The sequence below is a fragment of the Hyperolius riggenbachi genome, chromosome 12, assembly GCF_040937935.1.
Source record: "Hyperolius riggenbachi isolate aHypRig1 chromosome 12, aHypRig1.pri, whole genome shotgun sequence".
NCBI classification, from domain to species: Eukaryota; Metazoa; Chordata; class Amphibia; order Anura; family Hyperoliidae; genus Hyperolius; species Hyperolius riggenbachi.
This window is the reverse complement of record NC_090657.1, coordinates 11,706,536-11,723,258: the sequence shown is the minus strand read 5'-3', so window position 1 is coordinate 11,723,258 and position 16,723 is coordinate 11,706,536. Positions and strand designations below refer to the sequence as shown.

At 46.2% G+C, this 16,723-nt stretch overlaps 1 long non-coding RNA gene across 1 annotated transcript in view; it reads left to right on the top strand.

Annotated features, from left to right (window-relative positions):
• The first annotated feature begins 619 nt into the window (after positions 1 to 619).
• Positions 620 to 16,723, top strand: part of LOC137541852 (uncharacterized) — a 156,251-nt gene continuing 140,147 nt past the window's right edge. Inside the window, exon 1 of the long non-coding RNA XR_011025291.1 lies at positions 620 to 667. This is a non-coding gene — a long non-coding RNA (uncharacterized lncRNA). The remainder of the gene's footprint in view (positions 668 to 16,723) is intronic.

The window sequence follows — 16,723 nt, the reverse complement described above, 5'->3', positions numbered from 1 at the left end:
GTATGTATGTGAACTGGTTTACTCCCTAAAAGGTTTGTAATTTTGCCTAGGCAATGATCTCAACACAATAAAGAAGATCAGCACCCCAACACTGCGCTCATGTACAACAACGTGGATTATAAACGACTCGGTATAAATTTTAGTGCAGGCAAAACCATATTAAACATTAAACGTTCAGCTAGGTTCTATTGTCAATATCAGTGGGAGCGCTCCTCCTGGATGTGTGCACCATCAATACAGTTCAAGTTAGGATTGGATAAGCGCTCTGCGATGCTTGCCTACTGGGCCCGCTTTCACCTCCGAGGTATTGGCCACCCCGCAGCCTCTCTGGCACTCCGCTGTACAGTGTTCCCAATCTGCCTAAACAAGCAGGCAGAGCCGGCCTTTGGGGGTGGCAAGTGGGGCAATCGCCCCAGGCCCCGCGCCTGAGGAGGCCCCGCACCCTCTGCAGTGCTGGGGAGAGCGGGCATAGTTGTTAAAACTCATGTGTCTTCACGGATGCCACAGCCACCATCTATTTCCTCTCCCAGCATCTGTGTATTGGTAACAGCGCCCCCTGGGATGACGTGACCGCATGTCACCACAGGAGGGCACTGTTACCAATACACAGATGCTGGGAGAGGAACTACTAGATGGTAGCTGTGACTGTGAGCATCCGTGAAGACATGTGAGTTTTAACAACTATGCCCGCTCTCCCCAGCACTGCAGCCACATTATCTAACCTGTACTGCGGGGCACTTACCTATCTAATCTATACTGCAGGGCTTCTACCTATATAATCTATACTGCGGGGCACCTACCTATCTAACCTATACTGCAGGCTGGCACCTATATAATCTATACTGCGGGGCACCTACCTATCGAACCTATACTGCAGGCTGGCACCTATCTAATCTATACTGCAATCTATACTGCAGGCACCTATCTAACCTATGCTGCAGGCTGGCACCTATCTAATCTATACTGCATGCACCTATCTAACCTACTGCAGGCTGGCACCTATCTAATCTATACTGCAGGCACCTTCCTATCTAATCTATACTGCAGGCTGGCACCTATCTAACCTATACTGCGGGCTGGCACCTATCTAATCTATACTGCGGGGCACCTACCTAATCTATACTGCAGGCACCTATCTAACCTATACTGCAGGCACCTATCTAATCTATACTGCGGGGCACCTACCTAATCTATACTGCAGGCTGGCACCTATCTAATCTATACTGCAGGCACCTATCTAATCTATACTGCAGGCTGGCACCTATCTAACCTATACTGCAGGGACCTATCTAACATATACTGCAGGCTGGCACCTATCTAATCTATACTGCAGGCACCTATCTAATCTATACTGCAGGCACCTATCTAATATATACTGCAGGCACCTATCTAATCTATACTGCAGGCTGGCACCTATCTAATCTATACTGCAGGCACCTATCTAATCTATACTGCAGGCACCTATCTAATCTATACTGCAGGCTGGCACCTATCTAACCTATACTGCAGGCTGGCACCTATCTAATCTATACTGCAGACTGGCACCTATCTAATCTATACTGCAGGCTGGCACCTATCTAACCTATACTGCAGGCACCTATCTAACCTATACTGCAAGCTGGCACCTATCTAACCTATACTGCAGGCACCTATCTAACCTATACTGCAGGCTGGCACCTATCTAACCTATACTACAGGGACCTATCTAATCTATACTGCAGGCTGGCACCTATCTAACCTATACTGCAGGCACCTATCTAACTTATACCGCAGGCTGGCACCTATCTAACCTATACTGCATACTGGCACCTATCTAATCTATACTGCAGGCTGGCACCTATCTAACCTATACTGCATACTGGCACCTATCTAATCTATACTGCAGGCTGGCACCTATCTAACCTATACTGCATACTGGCACCTATCTAACCTTTACTGCATACTGGCACCTATCTAACCTATACTGCAGGCTGGCACCTATCTAACCTATACTGCAGGCTGGCACCTATCTAACCTATACTGCATACTGGCACCTATCTAACCTATACTGCATACTGGCACCTATCTAACCTATACTGCAGGCTGGCACCTATCTAACCTATACTGCATACTGGCACCTATCTAACCTATACTGCAGGCACCTATCTAATCTATACTGCAGGCACCTATCTAACCTATACTGCAGGCACCTATCTAATCTATACTGCAGGCACCTTCCTATCTAATCTATACTGCAGCCACCTTCCTATCTAATCTATACTGCAGGCTGGCACCTATCTAACCTATACTGCAGGCACCTATCTAACATATACTGCAGGCTGGCACCTATCTAATCTATACTGCAGGCACCTATCTAATCTATACTGCAGGCTGGCACCTATCTAACCTATACTACAGGGACCTATCTAATCTATACTGCAGGCTGGCACCTATCTAACCTATACTGCAGGCACCTATCTAACCTATACTGCAGGCTGGCACCCATCTAATCTATACTGCGGGCACCACCCTACCTAATCAATACTGCAGGCACCTATCTAATCTATTCTGCAGGCACCTATCTAATCTATTCTGCAGGCACCTATCTAATCTATACTGCAGCCACCTTCCTATCTAATCTATACTGCAGCCACCTTCCTATCTAATCTATACTGCAGGCTGGCACCTATCTAACCTATACTGCGGGCTGGCACCTATCTAATCTATACTGCGGGGCACCTACCTAATCTATACTGCAGGCACCTATCTAACCTATACTGCAGGCTGGCACCTATCTAATCTATACTGCAGGCACCTATCTAATCTATACTGCAGGCTGGCACCTACCTAATCTATACTGCAGGGACCTATCTAACATATACTGCAGGCTGGCACCTATCTAATCTATACTGTGGGGCACCTACCTAATCTATACTGCAGGCACCTATCTAATATATACTGCAGGCTGGCACCTATCTAATCTATACTGCAGGCACCTATCTAATCTATACTGCAGGCACCTATCTAATCTATACTGCAGGCTGGCACCTATCTAATCTATACTGCAGGCTGGCACCTATCTAACCTATACTGCAGGCACCTATCTAACCTATACTGCAGGCTGGCACCTATCTAACCTATACTACAGGGACCTATCTAATCTATACTGCAGGCTGGCACCTATCTAACCTATACTGCAGGCACCTATCTAACCTATACTGCAGGCTGGCACCCATCTAATCTATTCTGCGGGCACCCATGTAATCTATTCTGCAGGCACCTATCTAATCTATACTGCAGCCACCTTCCTATCTAATCTATACTGCAGGCTGGCACCTATCTAATCTATACTGCAGGCTGGCACCTATCTAATCTATCCTGCAGGCACCTATCTAATCTATCCTGCAGGCACCTATCTAATCTATACTGCAGGCTGGCACCTATCTAATCTATACTGCAGGCTGGCACCTATCTAATCTATCCTGCAGGCACCTATCTAATCTATCCTGCAGGCACCTATCTAATCTATACTGCAGGGCACCACCCTACCTAATCAATACTGTAGGCTGGCACCTATCTAATATATACTGTGGGGTACCTACCTAACTAATCTATACTGCAGGCACCTTCCTATCTAATCTGTACTACAGGGCACCTACCTACCTATCTAATCTGTATTGCAGGGCACCTACCTGTCTAATCTAAACTGCAGGCACCTATCTAATCTATACTGCAGGCACCTATCTAATCTATACTGCAGGCACCTATCTAATCTGTACTGCAGGGCACCAACCTATCTAATCTATACTGCAGGCACCTATCTAATATATACTGCGGCGCACCTATCTAATATATACTGCGGGGCACCTACCTGACTAATCTATACTGCAGGCACCTACCTAATCTATACTGCAGGGTACCTACCTACCTATCTAATCTGTACTGCAGGGCACCTACCTGTCTAATCTATACTGCAGGCACCTATCTAATCTGTACTGCAGGGCACCACCCTATCTAATCTATACTACAGGCACCTATCTAATATATACTGCGGGGTACCTACCTAACTAATCTATACTGCAAGCACCTATCTAATCTATACTGCAGGGTACCTACCTACCTATCTAATCTGTACTGCAGGGCACCTACCTGTCTAATCTATACTGCAGGGCACCTACCTATCTATACTGCGGGGCACCTACCTATCTAACCTATACTGGAGGCACCTACCTATCTAACCTATACAGTGTGTGCTTCCACAACGTGTATCCACAGCATATATCTCTAGGCCCCGCATATGACACTCGCCCCAGGCCCCGCGTACTCTAAGGCCACCTCTGCAAGCAGGCAATCCTCATAGCGTAAAAGTGTACTTCTTTATTGGTCAATAAAAGTTTTAAAAAATGTCCAAAAATATAAAAGTTCCACACAGCCTCCCCTCCTCCCCTTAACAGTAGCTTGCCGCTGTGTAGCGGCCTAGGGGATATAAGGATCGTGCTGCACTTAGCCTGCGCTATGGCACAGATACCTGTCGCCAAGCGCACCCTCCTGCTGCTGACCCTGGCTGTGAATAGGCATAAAAACTCCCGAGCCTCCGCACACTCAAACCAGCCGCGTCCGACTAGGCGCTGTGCATAATGACGTCACTCCGTGGCTCCGCCCAACGTTTCGTCGCCTCGGCAACTCAAAGAAGTACGCTTTTACGCTATGAGGATTGCCTGCTTGTTTATGCAGATTGGGAACACTGTACAGCGGAGTGCCAGAGAGGCTGCGGGATGGCCAATACCTCGGAGGTGAAAGCGGGCCCAGTAGGCCGCGAAGTCTGGTGAGTCTTTCCCCCAAGGGGGGGGGGGGGGGCTTTTACTTCAGTTATTGACACCTTTTGAAAAATGCAAGCATCGCAGAGCGCTTATCCAATCCTAACTTGAACTGTATTAATGATCACAACACATTGTTAATGTCACTTCCCTTTCCTGTGCTACCTTAAAGAGGAACTCCAGTGAAAATAATGTAAAAAATAGTGCTTCATTTTTTACAATAATTATGTATAAATGATTTAGTCAGTGTCCTCTCTTTAAAGAGGAACTCCAGCCTAAACAAACACACTGTCATTAAGTTACATTAGTTATGTTAATTAAAGTAGATAGGTAATATAATCTCTTACCCACCCTGTTTTAAAAGAACAGGCAAATGTTTGATTTCATGATGGCAGCCATTTTTTTGGTTGAAAGGAGGTGACAGGGAGCATGAGACACAGTTCCAACTGTCCTGTGTCCTGAGCACCTCTCCCAGTTGCTAGGCAACGTGAATAACAACATAGGAAATCCCATCGTGCTTTGCACAGCATAGGGGAAAAAAAGCCCAGGCTTTTTTTCTTTGATGGATGGAGCTTAGCTAAAAATGAAGCTAAAAATGATGCTTTGGTAAGAAAAACAAAGTTCTGATGCTGTGAAACTGTTAAAGAAACACCAAGCCTTTTCAGTTCCGCTGAGTAGATTTTTAGTCCGGAGGTTCACTTTAACTTACATTTTGACATTGATCACATGGTGACATTTTTACAGCTGGCAGGTGATGTCAGTGGAAGGAGATGCTGCTTGCTTTTTTTTGGCAATTGCGCCACGCTGCAAAATGGGGGTATGCGCGCCGCGCCGAAAAACTGGGGGCTGCCGAAAAATGGGCGTGGCCATGACATTGTATGGGCGGAGCTAACATAATGATGTAACAGCGAGGCATAAGAAAGCAGTGTTTACGCCATGATGTGGTCAAACGCGGATTCGCATCATGGGTGTGCAGAAAGTGTGTGATGCTATTTAATAGTATACCGTAACCCCAAAGCAGGAAGCACAGCCAACTATGACCATTAAATAATAAATGCATCAACAGTTACCCCAGACACCAGAAAATAAACGCAATGTGGGCACATTTCAGCACAAAATAAACGCAATGTGGGCACATTACAGCACAAAATAAACGCAAAGTGGGCACATTACAGCACAAAATAAACGCAAAGTGGGCACATTTCAGCACAAAATAAACGCAATGTGGGCACATTACAGCACAAAATAAACGCAATGGGGCACATTACAGCAGAAAATAAATGCAATGCGGGCACATTACAGCACAAAATAAACGCAATCGGGGCACCTGGAAAAAAAAAGCATTTACTCACCTGGCAGAAGTTACCTCTCGCTCCTGGCCGGCCTCTGGCGCGCTGCTCCTGGGACCGTCTTGCTCCTGGAAATAAAGATGTATTTTTTTCTTTGGTGGTTTTTTTTTTCCCACTATTTTCACGTGCATGAGGATGTACGCGCACGCGCACAGCGGCAGCAGCACTGTCTGACTTATAAAAATGTCCTGGAGCCATTAAGAGGCTCTAGCAGGAGGTTTTTATAAGTCAGCTTGTCATTAAGTGGTTAAACCTCCAAATTCACCAATTCTCAGCCTAATTGAGCACTTGTGGTATACGCTGGAAAAAAAGAAGCCTGAATCATGGAAGCCTCAAATTACAACTTACAGCGTTTCCTGCTAATGTATAGATGCCACAGGATACCTTCCATCCTGAAACCTGATCATCCACAAGGCAAACCTAGGCACCTGGTAAAAGCTAACTCCACCCACCAAATCTTATTAACCTCTTGACGACCAGCTAACGCCGATTGGCGTAAACTGGTCGTCTGCAAGTTTCCATGGAAACGGCCGCTCGTTCGAGCGGCCTTTCCATGTCCATTCACGGAGGCTGTCTCCGTGAACAGCCGGAGAGCCGCCGATCGCGGCTCTCCGGCAAAATGTAAACACGCGGGGAAGAAATCCCCGCTGTTTACATCATACGGCGCTGCTGCGCAGCAGCGCCGTAAGGCAGATCGGTGATCCCCGGCCTCTGATTGGCCGGGGATCGCCGGCATATGATAGGCTGAAGCCTATCCTTCAATGCGCAGGACGGATATCCGTCCTGCGCAGGCCATGGAGGGAGAGGGAGGGACGGGAAGCCAGGGAGCGCCGAAAACGCTGCGGAGGAGGGCTTTGAAGAGCCCCCCCGCAAAGCGCAGAGAGCCGGCGGCGATCAGACCCCCGCAGCAGGACATCCCCCTAGTGGGGAAAAAAGGGGGTAAGTCTGATCGCCCTGGCTAAAACCTGATCTGTGCTGCGGGCTGGAGAGCCTACGCAGCACAGATCAGCCAGAAAGCCACTGGTCGGCAAGTGGTTAAAGAAATCCAGGTGATCATCAGTGGTTGGCAAAAACTATTATTACTATTGCCTAGAGCCCCATTTAATTCTTGATCCTTTTCTGCTTCCGCCTTTGCAGATCTTGCAGAGTTCACATGTTTTTATTTTTTCTGTTCCTTTAAATTTTGGCTGCAGCAGCGGAATTACAGATAGGGCTCAGGTGTCAAGCCTAGGAGAAATCGCGGCGATAGCATTCTGGTCACGGCAGAGCTGTAGTCCCCGGCAATGGTTAATCCGCGTCTCTTGTTACGACCTTCTGTACTGAGGTCTCTAGGCAGGGCTAAGACACACACAAAACAAAAGGGACAGCTGAGAAAAATCACGATGAAAACAGAGACTAAGGGCCCTTTTCCACTAGAGCGTTTGCGATTGCTTAATCGCAAAACCGCAAACTGCTAGTGATTTTAAAATCGCTACAGTTTGCTTTTTAACATAGGAATCGCGGTAGGTAATTTCCACTACCGCGATTCGTTTTTTACTCAATCGCACCGCGGAACGATTTTTGCCGTGATTTTGCTATGCAGTGCATAGCATAGCAAAATCGCGATCGCAATTGTCGGGAAATCGCCACGAAATTTTGTACATTTGCTGAATCGCAATCGCTAGCGTTCAGCGTGAACGCTAGCGATTGCTAGTGGAAAAGGGCCCTAACAGCGTTCTTCCTGTGGATTTTATTTCACATCTGAAATGTTCTGATGATCTTGCTTACATTTTCCTTTATAGAAAAAAGACCCATTTACCGTATTTTGCACTGTCTTTTCTACACAGAAATATGCATACATTTTAAAACGCTGGACGCTAATTTGGGTGTGGACGTAATGAAAAAAAATGGTTGTTAGGGAGCGTTTAATAGCAGTAGAAGAATATCAGTAAATTGACCTAACCTAAATTATGTAGTAAAATATTTGCCAGTATTTCACTATGACCAAACCTCTCTTTAGCTTGCATGCAAAAATGGTGGCTGTCTTGCTATGGGCGGAAGGGTGTTTGGTTTTATGACCCCTGGAATTGGCACAAAGGATGGTGAAGAGTTAGCAACATAGGAAGGGGGCCTCATCATAGCTTGATTTGTAGTCAGGCCCCTGATATACTACCAGCTGAATGAGGGGCCAATGATGCAGTTTCCCATCGCTGCTTCTACACGAGGGTGTCGAAAACTTTGAGTTCCTGACCTTACCTGGAAGTCTGCGACCTGCAGAGCAAGAAGAGAAGTCATGTGACCTCTGTCCTGCAAACTGAAAAAAACAAATTACACCCTATTTCAATTGCATTGCTAGAAGACTAGTGGGGGACCACAATACATGGGGCTCACCAGCAAAACTTGATGGAGACCCTCCTATGTCCACGCCCCTTCCCTTGCCTCCCCTTCACAGCCTGGGGGCCCATCTCACAAGCGTCATACAACAAGTGCGGCTATCATTGTCTTCACACCCATAACAAGTGGAAGCACAGAAAGACCTGATCTGCAGTATAGTCCCCTGTATTGGGGAAGGGAAGGGTAGTACTTGAGGCTCCCCTCAGATCTAGGCGGTGGTAGGGGCTGCTCCTCTCTGTGACAGCCAGAGCATGGGATGGGGGTGCATACCTCCCAACATTTTCAGATGAGAAAGAGGGACACTTAAAGTGTACCAGAGATGAAGCACCCTCATGTATTTTACCATATATATCAGTGCGAACATCAGAGAAAACACCTACCCTGCTCTCTGTTTCATTCTTCACTGCTCAGCCTGCTTGTTATCAGCCCTGATAAAATCCCCGACTTAGCATTCAGTCTGGCTTTGCTCAGTCTGTGTTTTCTCATGTCTTTTCAAGTCCAAGCCTGCCCCCTGCTGACTCTGCTTAGGGATCATTATAGCTGAGTCATTATAGCAAAGCCAGACTGAATGCTCAGTCGGGGATTTCATCAGGGCTGATAAGAAACAAGCTGTGCAGTGCAGAATTAAACAGAGAGCAAGGTAGGAGTTTTCTCTAATGTTCCCATTGATCTATATGGTAAAATACATAAGGGTGCTTCGTCTCTGGTTCACTTTATGCCACACCCCTGACCACGCCCTCACCACACCCCTAGTCACGCATACCATACAAATTTCAGAAGAAAACTATGTTGTTTTACAATTCAAACCACACTGGTCCTTTCTATCCTGCTTCATTTTCCTTCATATTAACATTTTAAAATTAGCAATATATCCATTTAAAGCATGGGAATAAAGTTTAGAGTCAATCAATCACATTTTTAGTAGAGAAATATATATATTTACACAGAAAGAGGGACAAAGTCCTGAAAGAGGGACAAATGAGGAGGAAAGAGGGACAGAGGGACAGGGCTCCCAAAGAGGGACTGTCCCTCCAAAAGAGGGACACTTAGGAGCGATGGGGGTGGGGGGTCCATACTTACATTGATTTCTTCCCAGAAGTACTGCTTTCCTCCCAAACAATGCACAATGATCCGGTATGTCAGCAATACCATCTTCGCCTCATGAATATTAATGGCAAAGTGACTCATTGTAAACGACTGTTAGGGAAATAATTGGCCATAGTGGTAGAGATAATGGTTTATGGGTACGTTAGCTGTGTGTAGGTGGGGAGGCCACACGCCCTAAACCATAATGAATGCTGGGACCGAGCACGGTGACAATGTCAGGTCAGCATTTTAAAATTTGATGTCCTGTTTACGTGTTTTTGTTCAGTGTTTGTTTCTTTATTGCTGCAGAGTCTCCAGACGGGCCAAGGCGAGCGGCAAACACATACATTCCGACGCACGGAGCTGGCCTATTTATTCACAATCGCCGTCTTTAGGAAAATAACATACCGGCTGGGTGAGGATTATAATTCAGCCGCAGCGTAGAATGGCTACCCATGCAAACAAACGCAATGTATTGTGTCATCATAGCAGCCCACGCAATTATTACCCCATTATCCCAGCACCATTTCTGGGTGCCCTAGACAAGGCTGTCAATCCCCCGACACAAACAGTGATATTTCTATTTCCAAAATAAAGAATGCATTAAAGGATACCCGAAGTGACATGTGACATGATGAGATAGACATGTGTATGTACAGTGCCTAGCACACAAATAACTATGCTGTGTTCCCTTTTTTTCTTTCTCTGTGTGAAAGAGTTAAATATTAGGTATGTAAGTGGCTGACTCAGTCCTGACTCAGACAGGAAGTGACTACAGTGTGACCCTCACTGATAAGAAATTCCAACTATAAAACACTTTCCTAGCAGAAAATGCCTCCTGAGAGCAGGAAAGAGATAAAAGGGGGAATTTCTTATCAGTGAGCGTCACACTGTAGTCACTTCCTGTCTGAGTCAGGACTGAGTCAGCCACTTACATACCTGATATTTAACTCTTCCAGGCAGAGAAAGAAAAAAAGGAACACAGCATAGTTATTTGTGCGCTACGCACTGTATGCAGAAAATCAGTATAAATATCAGTATCAATAACAAATAATTCCGCGTACGTTAAAAAGGGGCGCTGGGAAAAAAGGGCGCGGGGTTTTAAACGATAAGCATGGATAACGTTTAAAAATGTATTGTACTGTATTTCGTTTAAAATTAATGTTTTATAAAGTTTTTAAATCATTAAATAATGTGCATTAAATCGGCAATTGTAAAAACGTTAATCTTTCGTTTAAATAGTGAAACGTATAATAACGTTAAAAAAAATTACTAAGTAATCCTCCCTGTACCTACCCCTAACCCCTAGACCCCCCTGTTGATGCCTAAACCTAAGACCCCCCCCCTGTTGGTGCCTAAGTAACCCTCCCTGTACCTACCCCTAACCCCTAGACTCCCCTGGTGGTGCCTAAACCTAAGACCCCCCTGTTGGTGCCTAAACCTAAGACCCCCCTGTTGGTGCCTAAACCTAAGACCCCCCCTGTTGGGGAAACAGTAAATTCGGGCGCCTGAGGCTAGTGGACAAATCGGGCGCCGCCATTCACTTCTATAATAAATATCGTTTAATGGGCGCCCGGTAGGAAAAAAGGGCGCCGGAGAAAACTAACGTTTTAAAAGCGGCGCCCGGAGACTTAATGTTTTATTACTGTTTCTCATGATTACACATTATTTAATGAGTTATACATGTTTAAATATTATTTTTAAACGAAAACCAGTACAATATTTTTCCCAAACATTATTTTTAAACGAAAAACATTACTTTTTTTTTTTTTTTTTACATTATTTTTAAACGAAAACAATTACAGGGGGGTCTTAGGTTTAGGCACCAACAGGGGGGTCTTAGGTTTAGGCACCAACAGGGGGTCTTAGGTTTAGGCACCAACAGGGGGGTCTTAGGTTTAGGCACCAACAGGGGGGTCTTAGGTTTAGGCACCAACAGGGGGGTCTTAGGTTTAGGCACTAACAGGGGGGTCTAGGGGTTAGGGGTAGGTACAGGGAGGGTTACTTAGGCACCAACAGGGGGGGTCTTAGGTTTAGGCATCAACAGGGGGGTCTAGGGGTTAGGGGTAGGTACAGGGAGGGTTACTTAGTAATTTTTTTTTTAAACGTTATTATGCGTTTCATTATTTAAACGAAAGATTAACGTTTTTACAATTGCCGATTTAATACACATTATTTAATGATTTATAACGTTTAAAAACATTACTTTTAAACGAAATACATTTTTAAACGTAATCCATGTTTATCGTTAAAAACCCGGCACCCTTTTTTCCCATCGCCCCTTTTTAACGTACGCCCCTGTTGGTGCCTAAACCTAAGACCCCCTGTTGGTGCCTAAACCTAAGACCCCCCTGTTGGTGCCTAAACCTAAGACCACCCTGTTGGTGCCTAAACCTAAGACCCCCCTGTGATAAGCATTAATAAAGTTTCAAAAACATATTGTGCGTTTTTTCGTTTAAAAATAATTTAAAAAAAAAACTTGTACTGTTTTTCGTTTAAAAATAATATTAAAAATGTATAAATCATTAAATAATGTGTAATCATGAGAAGCAGTAATAAAACATTAAGTCTCCGGGCGCCGCTTTTAAAACGTTATTTTTCTCCGGCGCCCTTTTTTCCTATCGGGCGCCCATTAAACGATATTTATTATGGGAGTGAATGGCGGCGCCCGATTTGTCCACTAGCCTCCTGCGCCCTTTTTTACTGTTACCAATAATTCCATCATGGCTTATTTATGGGAGACATGGATGGTTTCTCTATCAGCATATTTTTCTGCATGGACGATGTATACAGAAATCTGATTGGTCGCTGGCGATATAAAGGTATGCCACAGGCCAATGGTAGTGTGGCTAAGGCCACTTCTGGACGTAGAGAGGGAATCTGATTAATCAAAGCCATCTAGGGTGATGCCACAAAGGGGAGGCTGGATACTGCCGGGTTCCTTCTGATCACAGCCGCCAGTATGAATGGAAGCATTATCTGTCACTACACTGACTGTATTGTAGCTTCTATTCCTGACACATTATAGAAGCTGAAGTTAATAAAGCCGTCTGCTGCTTTTAACGTGTCAGGGGACCTGCTGATCGCTATGGCAGATGCGGGGCTCTTGATAAAGGGGGTGCTTTCATTGAAATACCAAAGAGGGGGGGGGTCTCTTTTATTGTGACTTGAAAAGTGCTTCCATCTTTGCACAAATCTCCTTTCTGTGAATAAACATGATTTTGATCCTCCCTATACCTACATAAAACCAGGAACGTCTTGTTGAATGAAACAATTGGCCGTGATCGTTTTGGGGGATAGTCTCACGTCGCAGGCCTCCTCATCCAGCTTCAGCTCACTTTTCAGCAATCAGAGGTGTTAGATGTTTTGGGCTGATTGCTATTGTATTGTATGCAGCAGGAGGCCTCGCTCAGTACAGGATGTGCAGCTCAGCAGAGCTAAGCGCCTGGCCTTATTCTTTTTTATTTTAAACAGCACCATCATCTTCCATGGCTTTGTACAGTGTACAATAGAGACAAATGGGTGACAAATACATATGTAGGTTATGCCTAGTACAATAGGAAAATGTTACAAGTGCATACATACATATAAAGTTATTCAAAGAGATACAATAAGAACATCCGACAATGCAGGTGCATGTTGCTTTGGTCGAACACCCAAATCTACCTCTCAGCATCTAATCTCGCTGCCTTAAAGAGAACCCGAGGTGGGTTTCAAGTATATTATCTGCATACAGAGGCTGGATCTGCCTATACAGCCCAGCCTCTGTTGCTATCCCAAACCCCCCTAAGGTCCCCCTGCACTCTGCAATCCCTCCATAAATCACAGCCACGCTGCTGACAAACAGCTTGTCAGAGCGGGCTGTGTTTATCTCTATAGTGTCAGTCTGCTGCTCTCCCCGCCTCCTGCAGAACTCCAGTCCCCGCCTGCATCCCTTCCCCGCCTGCTGATTGGAGGGAAGGGACGGGGGCAGGGACTGGAGCTATGCAGGAGGCGGGGGAGCAGCTGAGACTGACACTACAGATGTAAACACAGCCTCACAGCACGGCTGTGATTTATGAGGGATTGCAGAGTGCAGGGGGACCTTAGGGGGGTTTGGGATAGCAACAGAGGCTGGGCTGTATAGGCAGATCCAGCCTCTGTATGCAGATAACATTCTTTAAACACACCTCGGGTTCTCTTTAACTTCTTATGTCGCTGACTATCTAATCGTGATCTCCTCTTTCTTGTCCTCTCGCTTTTTTAGATTGAATAGGAAAAAAACAGGAGTCGTAAATCCTCTGCTTAGTGACTCAGCTTTAGTCGTTTTGACAGGCAGGAAAGCTGACAATATACCAGCACTTCTGGTGCCCCACGCTTGTTGCTCAGAAGTATGATTCAGCAATCACGTCTAAAGCTCACATTAACCTGTTACCCCCCATTCCAATATTATCTCCTACTGAAAACATCTCAGTTTCTCCCTAAAGCTGCATATAGGCGTTGCCTAGGCAGACTGTTAAAGAGACTCTGTACTGAAAAAAAGTTCCCCTGGGTGGTACTCACCTCGGTAGGGGGAAGCCCCAGGGTCCCAATGAGGCTTCCCCCTCCCCTGTAGCTGCAGGCAGTCCAGCGCTGGCTCCCCCGAAGTGTCCCGCAATCCTGGCTTGACAAGCCTTGCAAGGCCTGATTTAATTACCTTCCCTGGCTCCAGCGGGGGCGCTGTTGCGGCTCTCAGCACAGAGATAGGCGAAAATAGCCGCTCTCCGTCAGGTCCGATCTACTACGCAGGAGCAGGAGACTTGTGCCTGCACAGTAGCAGGACCCGACAGCGATCGGCTATTTCCGCCTATCTCCAATCGGAGAGCTGATACTGCGCCTGCGCTGGAGCCGGGAAGGTAAACATTTACATCCCCGCTGTTCGAAGAGGCACAGCGAGACTGCCAAGGGACACAGGAGGACGGGGGAAGCCTCGATAGGATCCGGAGTCTTCCCCCCACCCGAGGTGAGTGCCCCCCAGGGGAACTTTTCTTAGTTACAGGTTTTCTTTAAGGTGTGTACACACGTCCAACTTTATGCCTGATTGTTGCTTGGATCGGTCGTTTGAATGACTTGTCAGGGAAACAACAGGTTGTTTAAACGTCACGTACACAATAACTAAAAACGTCACGTCACAAACTAATTTACATGTCGACACACGGACCTGACAGTCGTTTGAACGACAGTTAGTCCAACTGATCTGCCAAGCAGATCAGGCAAAACAGCTGTCATCAGTCGAGCAAATACACGTACACACGTCCAACTTGTCGTTCAAACGACAAGTTGGACGACAATGTGATCGGAAAAGTTGGACATGTGTACGCGCCTTTAGTGATCCACTTGGTATAATCTAGTATCAGTACAGATCAGCATATACCGCCAGTGAAGTGCTAATAGAACAGCTGAAAAGGGGCACTTAAGCTCCTGGCCACTCCAGTGTGGCCACTCCCTCTGCAACCATCCCCTATTGCTACATCACTGCTAGGAAAAGATGGCTCGAACCTCCGATTTTCGTTTTTCGAACCTCGAACGTGAACTTCCGCAAAAGTTCAGTTCGCGAACCGCAATAGACTTCAATGGGGAGGCGAACTTTGAAAACTACAAACATTTATGCTGGCCACAAATGTGATGGAAAAGATGTTTCAAGGTGGAGTGGGATACACACCAAAAGTCCCGGGGAAAAATCTGCATTTGACGCACTGCAGCGTTTTAAGGGCAGAAATCACATTTTACCTGACAATCTTGGGAGTTGATGGGACGTGCCTTCTTCTGAGCATTATACTTTGGTCCAGGGCCGCACGAAATCACGTCAGCACGACCTCGAACAGACCTGCCGGGTGGCCTGCCTCTGGATCTGCCCCTGCCTCTACCTGTTTTGTCCATATCGGGGGAATGAAGTGAAAGGTATGCACTGACTTGACTAATAAAATGTGCAGTCACACAGGTGCAGTGAAAGGTATGCTGTGACTGGTATTACAATACAATGTGCAGCTGTCACACAGGTGCAGTTAACAGGTATGCACGGAGTGGTATATTACACAGCATGCAGTCACACAGGTACTGTGAACAATTATGCAATGACTGGTATTACAAATTTGTAGCTGTCACACACAGGTACCGTGAACAGGCACAGTGACACTGCATGCGCTCACATTGGTAGGTGGGTGCACTGTGAACAATAGGTAGGTATATGCAGTGATGGGTATTACAAATGTGCACCTGTCACACACACACAGGTACCGAACAGGCACAGTGACACTGCGTGCACTCACGTAGGTAGGTGGGTGCACTGAAGAACAGGTAGGTATATGCAGTGATGGGTATTACAAATGTGCACCTGTCACACACACACAGATACCGAACAGGCACAGTGACACTGCATGCGCTCACGTAGGTAGGTGGGTGCACTGAACAACAGGTAGGTATATGCAGTGATGGGTATTACAAATCTGGACCTGTCACACACACACAGGTACCGAACAGGCACATTGACACTGCGTGCGCTCACGTTGGTAGGTGGGTGCACTGAACAATAGGTAGGTATATGCAGTGATGGGTATTACAAATATGCACCTGTCGCACACACACAGGTACCAAACAGGCACAGTGACACTGCATGCGCTCACGTTGGTAGGTGGGTGCACTGAACAATAGGTAGGTATATGCAGTGATGGGTATTACAAATCTGCGCCTGTCACACACACAGGTACCGAACAGGCACAGTGACACTGCGTGCGCTCACGTAGGTAGGTGGGTGCTCTGTGAACAACAGGTAGGTATATGCAGTGATGGGTATTACAAATGCACAGCTGTCACACACACAGATAGTCACTGAATGTGCTGGGCCTGGCAGTGGCACAGTAGGAATTACCAAGGGGCAAAGGTCCCAGCAGCAGCTGCGACTGACTGACAGGGCTGTATATGCAACACAAGTGTCTGTAGGACACACACACACACACAAAGATCACAAGAACAACATTAGCTCTCAAAAGAGCTGCTGAGGATGAGGAGTGCTTTTTAGCATTAAGTATCAGCAAGAAAGAGCAACCTAGCAAGTCTAACTGTAGCCTAACTAAGCTTTCCCTAATGCCTCTGCAGCAACTC